Source organism: Mustela nigripes, chromosome 1 (assembly GCF_022355385.1).
Source record: "Mustela nigripes isolate SB6536 chromosome 1, MUSNIG.SB6536, whole genome shotgun sequence".
NCBI lineage: Eukaryota > Metazoa > Chordata > Mammalia > Carnivora > Mustelidae > Mustela > Mustela nigripes.
Window position 1 is genome coordinate 14,872,303 of NC_081557.1, and position 12,309 is coordinate 14,884,611.

A 12,309-nucleotide genomic window follows, 5' to 3' on the forward strand; every position below is an offset into this window, starting at 1 on the left:
AAAACCAATGGTTCTTGAAGTGTCGGTGGAAGAAAGGGATACTATTGGAGTCTAGCCATCCTCCATATATGGATTGCAGTGCAGACCTTCAGGATTTTGGAGCAAATTCCAGCCATCCTATACAGATCATTACATTCCTTTTGAGAAATGACACTTGGCCTCTTACTGGGCCTTAATTCAGAATAAGGCTTAAGTATAGGCTACAAGTTTCGGTGAAATTTGAACTGTTCATCATGAATTTGCTGTTTTCAGATGCAGAACCATAGAGTTGGTGTCCAAAGCAGCACTCCATTATGGGACAGACAGTCTCCTTTTATATATGATTTTTCTTTCCATGTTACAGTTACTTGAATTTCAGAAGCAGATGATCCTCCTGACACTATGTCAGAAGGTCAGTGGCAGTCTAATGCTACAACACAATGCCTGTGTCATTTACCGCATTTCATCTCATCAGAACAGCATTTTATCCTCTCACATTATCAAAGGAGGAAGGGGGAGTATAGTTCACTCAGGTATTTTGAAGAGGGAGACCATATTCAGATACTTTTGTTAAAATATATTGTTGAGATTTTTTATATTATTATTATTATTTTTATCTGTTAGCTTGCCTAATTTCTAAATTAATCCTTATCACAGGGATGGATGTATAGAAAGAAAAAAAAAACATTATGTATATAGGTCTAAGTATATCCAGAGTCTCAGTCACCCACTTGGGGTCTTGATTTACATCAGTCTACCCACATAAGGTAGGGATACATTATAGGTGATCTGTCCCAAGCAGGAACTGAAGAAAATGTTATGCAAAGAAGTGTCCAAATGTTCACACTCCCCACTTTTGCTACCATGCTTTCTCTCTCCCAGCCTACACCAAAGGCCTTGTTGGGAATTCACTATGACCAAGTGACAGAAGAAAGGATATCGGCCTGATATATAGAAAATTCAGCAGTGATATGTAGGTACAACTCAAAAGTGAATAGATACAATACATCCCCATAATGGAAAAAATCCCTGAAGGTCCATGGTGAAGGGAGTTTCTCCTAATGGGTAGAACTTGACACAATGCACTCAGTGTTCACTTTATTTGAATGAGAAATGGCTGTATGTAGAAAGTATGCTGATTCATAGGTTTTGGACAAAGGTTTGGCTGAATGATCAGGGACTTGGAAAAACAAACAAACAAGCAAACAAAGAAACAAACAAACATTATTGGAAAACCGGTAACTGTAAGGAACTATTTAGAAACTGTCCCTGCTCCCCTTCCCGCAGGGAATTTACTTGGAGAAAAGTCCCAGAAACCAGCTTCAGATAACAAAGCCCAGATACAAAGGTGGGTCAGGCCAGGTGGAGACATCCGATCAGTGGGGGGATGCATACTGTCTCCCTGATTACCAAGGAGTATGGGCCCAGCTCTTTGGGAGCCTTTTGGGGGCCAATCCCAATTAAGGTCTAATAGGCTGGCTCAAATGTCTACTAGGGTAAATTGTAACTCAATTGTTTACCTAGCATCACTGTGGAGTTTCCTGTGTGTGTTACAATCTTATTGGCCAACTGTGTGTGGCCAGGCCCGACTGCATGGCCTTTGCCCTTAAAAGCTAGTCTCTGAAACAAAGAATGATCACCCTCTCTTGTAAGAGGTGTGGCCCCAAACGTTCAGTTAGATTCTTGATGCTTGCGCGAAATAAAGCTTTGCTTGACCTTCGCTTTATATCAGTCTCACTCCTTTAATCACGGACCCATTATTGGGGCATAATAGTAACAAGAAAATTTGAGGAAGAATCATGTTTTCATACCTTTCTGAAAAAGAAAAAAGAAATCCACACAAACATATTTATATCCATTGTGAATGCTCACCAAAGACTGACCAGCAGAGGAGGATTTTAAGAATCAAGTGGAAAGAATGACCTAGTTGGTGCATACCCATCAGCCTATTTCCCATGCACTCCTGTCATTAACCAATGGGCTCACAAACAAAGTGATCACAGTGGCAGATATGGAGGTTGTACATGAGCCCAACAGCATAGATTTCCACCCACTAAAGCTACCATGGGCATAACCACTGCCAAAGACCAACCCAGCAGATGCAACCTGAAGTCTCCAGTGTGGCAGCATTCCTTGTCATGAACATCTTGGGTTCAGGTGCATTCCACTGGAATGTTTCCATTTTGGAAGGGCAGTGTTTTGTTCCTACTGCCATAGACACTTCCTTTGGACAGGGACTTGCATTCCCCTGCATGCAACGTTGCTGACAAAACTACTATCCGTGGACTTAGAGAATTTTTTAATAGAAAATCACAGCATTTCACACATTACTTCTAAACAACAATCTCACTTCACAGAAAATGAACTGCCGTAATTGGCCCTGCTCATGGAATTCACTTGTCTTCTCATATTTCCCACTATCTTGAAGGAATTGGCCTGATAAAAATGGGATAATGACATTTTACAGAATTAGTTCTAGTATGAACTATGTAGCAATGCCTTCCAGGGTTGGAGCAAGTGTCCTCAGTTCTCAGGAAGACCAAATATGCTCTGAATCAGGATCAATTTCATGTTGCTCTTCCTCCCATAGCCAGGTCCTATAATCAAAAGCTAGAAATGGGAGAAGCACCACACATTGTTACTTTTAGTGAATCACTAGAAAAATTTTGTTTCCTATTCCCATTTGTTTATGCTCTTCTTGCTTTGAGGTGTTCATTCCAAAGGGAGAAATGTTTCCAACATGATATACAACAAGGTTCTATTGAAAAGAGTGTTAAGACTGCTGCCTGACCATTTTGGGTAGCTTATGCCTTTAAATCAATAGGCAAAGAAGGTTTCTGTGCTGGTTGGGGTGAATGATCCTGACAACCAATGAGAAATTGGACTACTGCTCCACAATAGAGGTAACAAAGAGCATAGCTAGAATCCTGGAGTTCCTGTAGATTTAGCCAACCAGTTCTGTGCTATAGTCAATAAAACTGCAGAAACCTAATCCAGGTAGAACTATTAGTTACCCAGACCTTTCAGTATTGAAGGTTTGTGTCATCCCACCAGCTAAAGAACGACAACCAGCTTTGGTGCTTGTTGAAGGCACATTGAATACAGAATGGGTAAAATTATAAATAAACCATGTGACTGTTACAAAAATGAGGACTATAATTATTGTATTTACTTTTTATATTATGAATAATTCTGTCTCTGTGTGTGCGTGTGTATATATATATATAGAGAGAGAGAGAGAGAGAGAGAGAGAGAAAGAGAGAAAAAGAATCTTTGTTTTCTTCCATTTCTTATTACTTTATCATGAAACTGAAGATACATTGAATTTTGGCCCCACCATTTTAATATATTTATTTCCCACAATATCTTTTCTTTTTAATTTCTTTTCAGCATAACAGTATTTATTGATTTTGCACCACACCCAGTGCTCTATGCAATATATGCCCTCCTTAATACCCAACCCCTGCCCCTTCAAAACCCTCAGGGTGTTTTTCAGAGTCCATAGTCTTTCATGGTTCACCTCCGCTTCCAATTTCCCTCAACTCCCTTCTCTTCTCTATCTCCCCATGTCCTCCATGTTACTTGTTATGCTCCACAAATAAGTGAAACCATATGATAGTTGAGTCTCTCTGCTTGACTTATTTCTCTCAGCATAATCTCTTCCAGTCCTGTCTATGTTGCTACAAAAGTTGGGTATTCATCCTCTCTGATGGAGGTATAATACTCCATAGTGTATATGGACCACATCTTCCTTATCCATTCCTCTGTTGAAGGGCATCTTGGTTCTTTCCACAGTTTGGCGACCGTGGCCATTGCTGCTATGAACATTGGGGTACAGATGGCCCTTCTTTCACTACATTCATATCTTTGGGGTAAATACCCAGTAGTGCAATTGCAGGGTCATAGGGAAGCTCTATTTTTAATTTCTTGAGGAATCTCCACACTGTTCCCCAAAGTGGCTGCACCATCTTGCATTCTCACCAACAGTGTAAGAGGGTTCCCCTTTCTCCACATCCTCTACAACACATGGTGTTTCCTGTCTTGTTAATTTTGGCCATTCCAAAAGGTGTAAGGTGGTATCTCAATGTGGTTTTAATTTGAATCTCCCTGATGGCTAGTGATGATGAACATTTTTTCATGTGTCTGATAGCCATTTGTATGTCTTTATTGGAGAAGTATCTGTTCATACCTTCTGCCCATTTTTTGATATGTTTATCTGCTTTGTGTGTGTTGACTTAGAGAAGTTCTTTAAAGATCCTGGATATCAACCTTTTGTCTGTACTGTCATTTTAAATATATTCTCCCATTCCATGGTTGCCTCTGTTTTGTTGACCGTTTCCTTTGCTGTGCAGAAGCTTTTGATCTTGATGAAGTCCCAAAAGTTCATTTTTGCTTTTGTTCCCTTTGCCTTTGGAGACATATCTTGAAAGAAGTTTCTGTGGCTGCCTATGTTCTCCTCTAGGATTCTGATGGATTTCTGTCTCATGTTGAGGTCTTTTATCCATTTCGAGTTTATCTTTGTGTACAGTGCAAGAGAATGGTTGAGTTTCATTATTCCACATATAGCTGTCCAGTTTCCCCAGCACCATTTATTGAAGAGACTGTCTTTTTTCCACTATGTATTTTTTCCTGCTTTGTCAAAGATTATTTGACCATAGAGTTTAGGGTCCATATCTGGGCTCTCTACTCTGTTTCACTGGTTTATGTGTCTGTTTTTATGCCAGTACCATGCTTTCTTGGTGATCACAGCTTTGTAGTAAAGCTTGAAATCAGGTAACATGATGCCGCCAGTTTTATTTTTGTTTTTCAACATTTTTAGCGATTTGTGGTCTCTTCTGATTCCATACAGATTTAAGGATTATTTGCTCCAGCTCTTTGAAAAATACTGGTGGAGTTTTTATCAGAATGGCATTAAAAGTATAGATTGGTCTAGGCAGAACAGACATTTTAACAATGTTTATTCTTCCTATCCAAGAGCATGGAATGATCTTGCATCTTTTTGTGTCTTCTTCAATTTCTTTCATGAGGGTTCTGTAGTTCCTTGGGTACAGATCCTATACTTCTTTGGTTAGGTTTATTCCCAGGTATGTTATGGTCCTTGGAGCTATAGTAAATAGTAAATGGAATCGATTACTATAGTAAATAGTAAATGGAATCGCTATAGTAAATGGAATCGATTCACTAATTTCCCTTTCTGTATTTTCATTGTTAGTGTATAAGAAAGCCACTGATTTCTGTACATTGACTTTGTATCCTGCTATGTTACTGAATTGTTGTATGAGTTCTAATATTTTGGGGGTGGGGTCTTTTGGGTTTTCCATATAATCATGTCATATGTAAAGAGAGAGTTAGACTTCTTCATTGCCAATTTGGATACCTTTTATTTCTCTTTGTTGTCTGATTGCTGTTGCTAGGACTTCTAATACTATGTTGAACAAGAGAGTTGAGAGTGAGCATCCTTGTCGTGTTCCTGATCTCAACAGGAAGGCTGCCAGCTTTTTCCCATTGAGGATGATATTTGCTGTGGGTCTTTCATAGATAGATTTTATGAAGTTCAGGAATGTTCCCTCTATCCCTATACTTTGAAGTGTTTTAATCAGGAATGAGTGCTGTATTTTGTCAAATGCTTTTTCTGCATCAATGAGAGGACCATGTGGTTCTTCTCTTTTCTCTTCTTGATTTGTTCTATGACATTGATTGATTAGTGAATGTAGAATCATCCTTGTAGCTCAGGGTTGAATCCAACCTGGTCATGGTGGATAATCTTTTTAATATGCTGTTAGATCCTGTTTGCTAGGATCTGGTTGAGCATCTTAGCATCCATATTAATCAGTGATATTGGTCTAAAATTCCCCTTTTTGGTAGGGTCTTTGCCTGGTTTGGGGATCAGGGTCATGCTGGCTTCATATAAAGGGTCTGGAAGTTTTCCTTCTGCTTCAATTTTTTGAAACAGCTTTAGGAGAATAGGTATTTCTTCTTTGAAAGTTTGGAGAATTCCCCAGGGAATCTGCCAGGTCCTCTGCTCTTGTTTTTTGGGAGCTTTTGGTCATTACTTCAATCTCGTTTCTAGATATCAGTCTATTCAGGTTGTCAATTTCTTCCTGGTTCAATTTTGGGAGTTTATAGTTTTCCAGGAATTCATCCATTTCATCTAGGTTGCTTAGCTTATTGGCATATAACAGTTGATAATAGCTTCTCACTATTGTTTTTACTTCCTTGATGTTGGTTGTGATCTCTCTCTTTTCATTCATAATTTTATTTATTTGGGCTTTCACTCTTTTCTTTTGGATTAGTGTGGCCAATGGTTTATCAATTTTTTTTATTCTTTTGAAAAAAAACAGCTTCTAGTTTCATTGATACATTCTACTGTGTCTCTGGTTTCTACCTCATTGATCTCTGATCTAATCTTGATTATTTCCCTTCTTATGTGTGGAGTTGGTTTCATTTGTTGTTGATTCTCCAGTTCTTTAATGTGTAGAGACAGCTGGTGTATTCTGTATTTTTAAATATTTTTGAGGGAGGCTTGGATGACTATGTATTTCCCCCGTAGGACTGCCTTTGCTGTATCCCATAAGTTTTTGACCGAAGTGTCTTCATTCTCATTGGTTTCCATGAATTAAGTTCTTCTTTGATCTCCTGATTGATCCAAGCATTCTTAAGCAAGGTGGTCTTTAGCTTCCAGGTGTTTGAGTTCCTTTTGAATTTTGCCTTGTGATTGAGTTCCAGTTTCAAAGCATTGTGAACTGAGAATATGCAGGGAATAATCTCAGTCTTTTGGTATCGGTTGAGTTCTGATTTCTGACCCAGTATGTGATCTATTCTGGAGAAGGTTCCATGTGCACTTAAGAATGATTATTCTGTTGTTTTGGATTGGAATGTTCTGTATGTATCTATGAGGTCCATCTGGTCCAATGTGTCATTCAATGCTCTTGTTTCTTTATTGATTTTCTGCTTCAATGTTCTGTCTATTACTGAGAGAGGCATGCTAAGATATCCTACTATTAATGTATTCATATTAATATGACTCTTTATCCTGATTAGTAGTTTTCTTATGTAAGTGGTTGCTCCCATATTGGGGTCATAGATATTTTAATTGTTAGATCATCTTGGTGGATAGTCCCTTTAAGAATTATGTTCTGTCCTTCTGTATCTCTGAGTACAGTCTTTAGTTTAAAATCTCATTTATCTGATATGAGAATCGCTACCCTGGCCTTCTTTTGAGGCCCATTGGCATGAACGATGCTTCTCCATCCTTTCACTTTCAGTCTGGGTGTATCTTTAGGTTCAAAATGGGTCTCTTGTAGACAACATATGCATGGGTCCTGTCGTTTTATCCAATCTGCAACCCTGTGTCATTTTATGGGCTGATTTAGGCCATTCACAATGAGAGTAATTATTGATAGATATATTTTGATTGACATCATGTTACCTTTGAAGTCTTTCTTTCTGTAGATTGTCTTTATATTTCTGTTCAATTATATTTTTAAGACTTTTTTCTCTTTTCTGAAACACTCCTTAATATTTCCTGCAGTGTCGGCTTGGTGGTTGCATAGTCTTTTAAGCCTTTCCAGTCTTAGAAACTCTTTATCTCTTCATCCATTTTGAATGTCAGTCTTGCTGGATAAAGTATTCTTGGCTGCATATTCTTCTCATTTAGTGCCCTGAATATATCTTGTCAGCCCTTTATGGCTTGCCAGGTCTCTGTGGACAGGTATGATGTTATTCTGATGTGCTTTCCTCTGTACCTAAGGAGCTTCTTTGTCCTAGCTGCTTTCAAGAGGGTCTGCCTACAATTATAATTCTTCATTCTTACTATTATGTGTCTCAAGGATTTTTGAGAATCTATAACCTTGGGGGGAAACTGTTCTGCCTCTAGTACATGAACTCTGGTTCCATTCGTGAGATTGGGAAAATTTCCATGAACAGCTTGTTCCACTATATCTTCTAGACTTCTTTCTTTCTCCTCCCCTTCAGGGAGTCAAATAATTCTGATGTTGGAACGTTTCATGGCATCATTTATTTCCCTGATTCTGTTTTCTTGACTTCTAAGCTGTTTGTTCCAGGCTTTCTCCTGATCCTTTCTCTCTATCTGTTTGTCCTCCAGATCACTAATTCTGTCTTCTGTCTCAGTTACCCTAGCTTTTTGAGAATTTAGATTAGATTGGAACTCACGGAGAGCATTTTGAACATCATCCCTGGTGGCTTTCAGTTCTGACCTAATCAATTCCATTTGGTCATCCATGGCTTTCTCCAACCTAGCTATTGCCTGGATTATTGTTAGCCTGGATTCCTTTTATGACATATTGTCTATGTAGATAGCCATTAGTTCTGTTGTAGAAGGCCCATCCTCTGTATTTTTCTTCTGTTGGGCATTCCTCCTCCTAGTCATTTGGTGAGAGATGACTGAACAGATGTATCTGGATGTATAAACCATGGTCCAGTCAAGTTGCACCCTGGAACGCTTCCTGAGCAATCAGGATTCCCCACCCAAATGAGAGAAAAAAGAAAAGAAAAAGGAAAAAAAAAGGAAAAAGAGAGAAAAAGAGAGACAGGAAAAAGAGGGAAGATAAAAGAGAAGGCTCAGCCCAAATGGGCCCCAAGGTAAGATTTATGAAATATACAAACAGAAACAGACAAACAAAAAGACCGAAAAAATATATGGCAAGAGGAAAAATATATATATACATGTGTGTGTGTGTGTGTGTGTGTGTGTGTGTGTGTGTGTGTAAAAGCAAAAAAAAGGAAGAACCCCATCAAAAAGAACCCCAAGTATAAGATTTATATACTATCAGGACAAACAAAAATACACAGAAACACTGGTGAAAGAAAAAGGTGGGAGAGTGGTTAATAATTCTCAGTGTGGGCAAGGAAGGATGCTTTGATTCTTCCTGGATGTATCTTGATATTTTGTTAAAGGATTCAACTTTCCTAAGATAAAGGGGGATTAAAAATTGGTTTACCTATAGAGGTAACATTGATTGGGGGAAGGGGATTACCTTGAAGTTTAACTTTATATGAATATTAGAAAATAAAAATTAGAAAAATAAACTAGACTAAAATAAACTAAAATTGAAAAAATAGAAAAGCAAAAGAAAAACACATGTGTATGTATCAAAAAGTTCAAGTTAGAAGGTTATTATTGAATTCGATGTAGTGGACATCTCACTGTGATGGTAAATAGGTTAAAAATTTATCTATATATATAAAAAAAAATCAACCAAAATAGTGGGAATGAGTTAAAAAATAAAAGTTGTGTTTGTGAAGTAGTGGTGGTTGTTCTGTTGTCTTTTTTTTTTTCTTTCTTTCTTTCCTGGTTGGTTTTCTGGGGGAGGAGCCTGCCACGTGGGTTTTCCTTCAATGATGTGCCCTGAATTAAGTCCTCCTACCCCCCTCAAGGTGTGGGCTCTGAGGAAACTGGTTTTTCAGGCTTTTGTTCTCTGAAGGTTTTTATGTTTCTTCATTTGTTTTCTCTTGCCTTGTCAGCTTTTGATGGTGTTTGGAGGTTTAGAGGAAAGCAAAGTTCACCCCGAACTCCCTCTCATAGAAAAGCCTCAGTATGATCCCCTGTGGGTGCTTCAGAGCACATAAGTTCACCCTCGGCTGCTGGCAGAGCAGGTTCTGAGTCACGGTCCTTGGGGATGCAGGAGCTCCTGCTTGTACCCAAAACCACAGCAGCAGCGACTGTCTGGGCAGGTCCAGACCACCAGAGAGGTTCCAAGCAGCGATTGCACACTGAGATTTTCCTGCTGGCCCCGGGGGGGAGTGCCTGGACTTTCCTCGTCCGAGAGCACCAGGCTAGTGCCTGGGCACACCTCTCCCAGGGCAGGGTGTCGGGTGCACGAGTCTCAGGCTCTGATAGCATGGTGCAGTGTTCTACCATCTGGCAAGGCTCCCCGCCCCTCACGGGAGCTGGACCCCACGCGATCTCAGGCACCCTGGCGGCTCAGGGATGGAGACCCATTTTCTCCACCGCACTCGCTCTGGCTCAGCACCAGGGGAGGCTGTCCTGGGTCCAGGGACTTAAGACCCTGTCCCTAACTGCCCCGATTCTCACAATTTCCCCCTGCAATCTTTTTATCTTTTTGAGTGCTTTCAACCAGACTCCAAGTTAATGCTGGTTCCCAGACTCAGGGCACTTTCATATTGGGGTATTACTTTCCAATTGGTTGCCACTGGTGGCTCCCTCCCCCTTTCGTTTATCTTCCAATATCAGTCCGACATTCCCACTCTGGTTTACCTGCCCACTGGCATCTTCTGCCTCTGTAGAGATCCAGAAATGTATAATTCTGATCTCAGGCTGATTTCATGGGTGATCAGAGTTCTTTGGTAGGTAATCAGCTCACTTCAGGGTACAGGTTGAAACGGTACCTCCTCCTACTTCCTCACCATCTTGTCTCCCCTCCACAATATCTTTTAACTAACTAAATATCAAGGGAAAAGTAAAAATCACTCCAAAACTTTACTTTTTCTTCTTGTGGAAGTTTTAGTGTATTTTTGCTTTTGTACAGGATTGTTGTATGATGTCAGTTGGTATTATAACAATTTGTAGTGTTTATTGGAGGTTAAGTATGATTTACGGAGATGTGTATAGGTACTACATGAATAATCAATGGACTTTTAACAATTAATTTTATGTGTTAACTTGACTGGACCACAGGGTGCTCAGATGGTGCCTTGATTATTGTTTTGGTTATGACTATGAGATTTTTCTGGATGATATTAACTTTTGAGTTGGTAGAGTGAATAAAGTAGATTGTTCTCACTAACATAGGGCCCTCAACTAATGAAATGAATGACTGAAAATTACAAAAGGCTAACCTTCCCTGAGTAAGAGGGAGTACTCTTACCTGAAAGCTTTCAGACTGAACCATTAGTACTTCCTGTCTGATGACTTGCACTCTGACATATTAACTCTTCCCGGATTTTACACAGCCTCCTGCTTATGGACCTGAAGTAGGACATCAGCTCTTTCTGGTTAACTGAAGTTTCTCGTGTTTAGACTCAAAAGGGGACATTGATTATGCAGATTTTGCATTTGCCAGTTTCCATATACACAAAAGCAAATTATTGTGTGTGTGTGTGTGTGTGTGTGTGTACAGAAAGATATCAGATCTTCATGGATCAAGAGACTCAATATCGTTCAGATGTCGATAATATCTGAAACAATGCACATCTTAAACTACCCCTATAAAAACTCCAAAAACAATTTTTGCCAACGTAGAAAAATCAGCTGAACATTTCAATAGAAGCTCAAGGGATTTTTAATCAAATAAAAATTCTTGAAAAGAAAAATTTGTATGCTCCACATGTCCTGATTTTAAAATAATTATGAAGCTATGTAATCAAAACTATGGCAATGGCATTAAACCAGGGATGTAGAAAAATGGGATGAACTATAGAGCCTAGAAATATACCATCTCTTTTTTTTAAAATATATTATTTATTTTCAGCATAACAGTATTCATTGTTTTTGCACCACACACAGTGCTCCATGCAATCCGTGCCCTCTTCAATACCCACCACCTGGTACCCCAACCTCCCACCCCCCGCTTCTTCAAAAATATCAGATTACCATCTTTTTTTTTTTTTACTGCATCACATAGTATTTCTATTTTTAATTTTTTTTAATTTTTAAAAAGATTTATTTATTTATTTATTTATTTATTTATTTTCCTACTTTTCTTTTTTTATAAATTAATTAATTTATTTTCAGAAAAACAGTATTCATTATTTTTTCACAACACCCAGTGCTCCATGCAATCCGTGTCCTCCATAGTGCCCACCACCATGTACCCCAACCTCCTACCCCCCGCCACTTCAAACCCCTCAGATTGATCTTCGGAGTCCATAGTCTCTCATGGTTCACCTCCCCTTCTAATTTCTCCCAACTCCATTTCAGAGTTCATAGTCTCTCATTATTCAACTCCCCTCCCAATTTACCCCAACTCCCTTCTCCTCTCTAACACCCCTTGTCCTCCATGCTATTTGTTATGCTCCACAAATAAGTGAGACCATATGATAATTGACTCTCTCTGCTTGACTTATTTCACTCAGCATAATCTCTTTTAGTCCTGCCCATGTTGCTACAAAAGTTGGGTATTCGTCCTTTCTGATAAAGGCATAATACTCCATAGTGTATATGGACCACATCTTCCTTATCCATTCATCCGTTGAAGGGCATCTTGGTTCTTTCCATAGTTTGGCAACCGTGGCCATTGCTGCTATAAACATCGGGGTACAGATGGCCCTTCTTTTCACAACATCTCTATCTTTGGGGTAAATACCCAGGAGTGCAATGGCAGGGTCATAGGGAAGTTCTATTTTTAATCT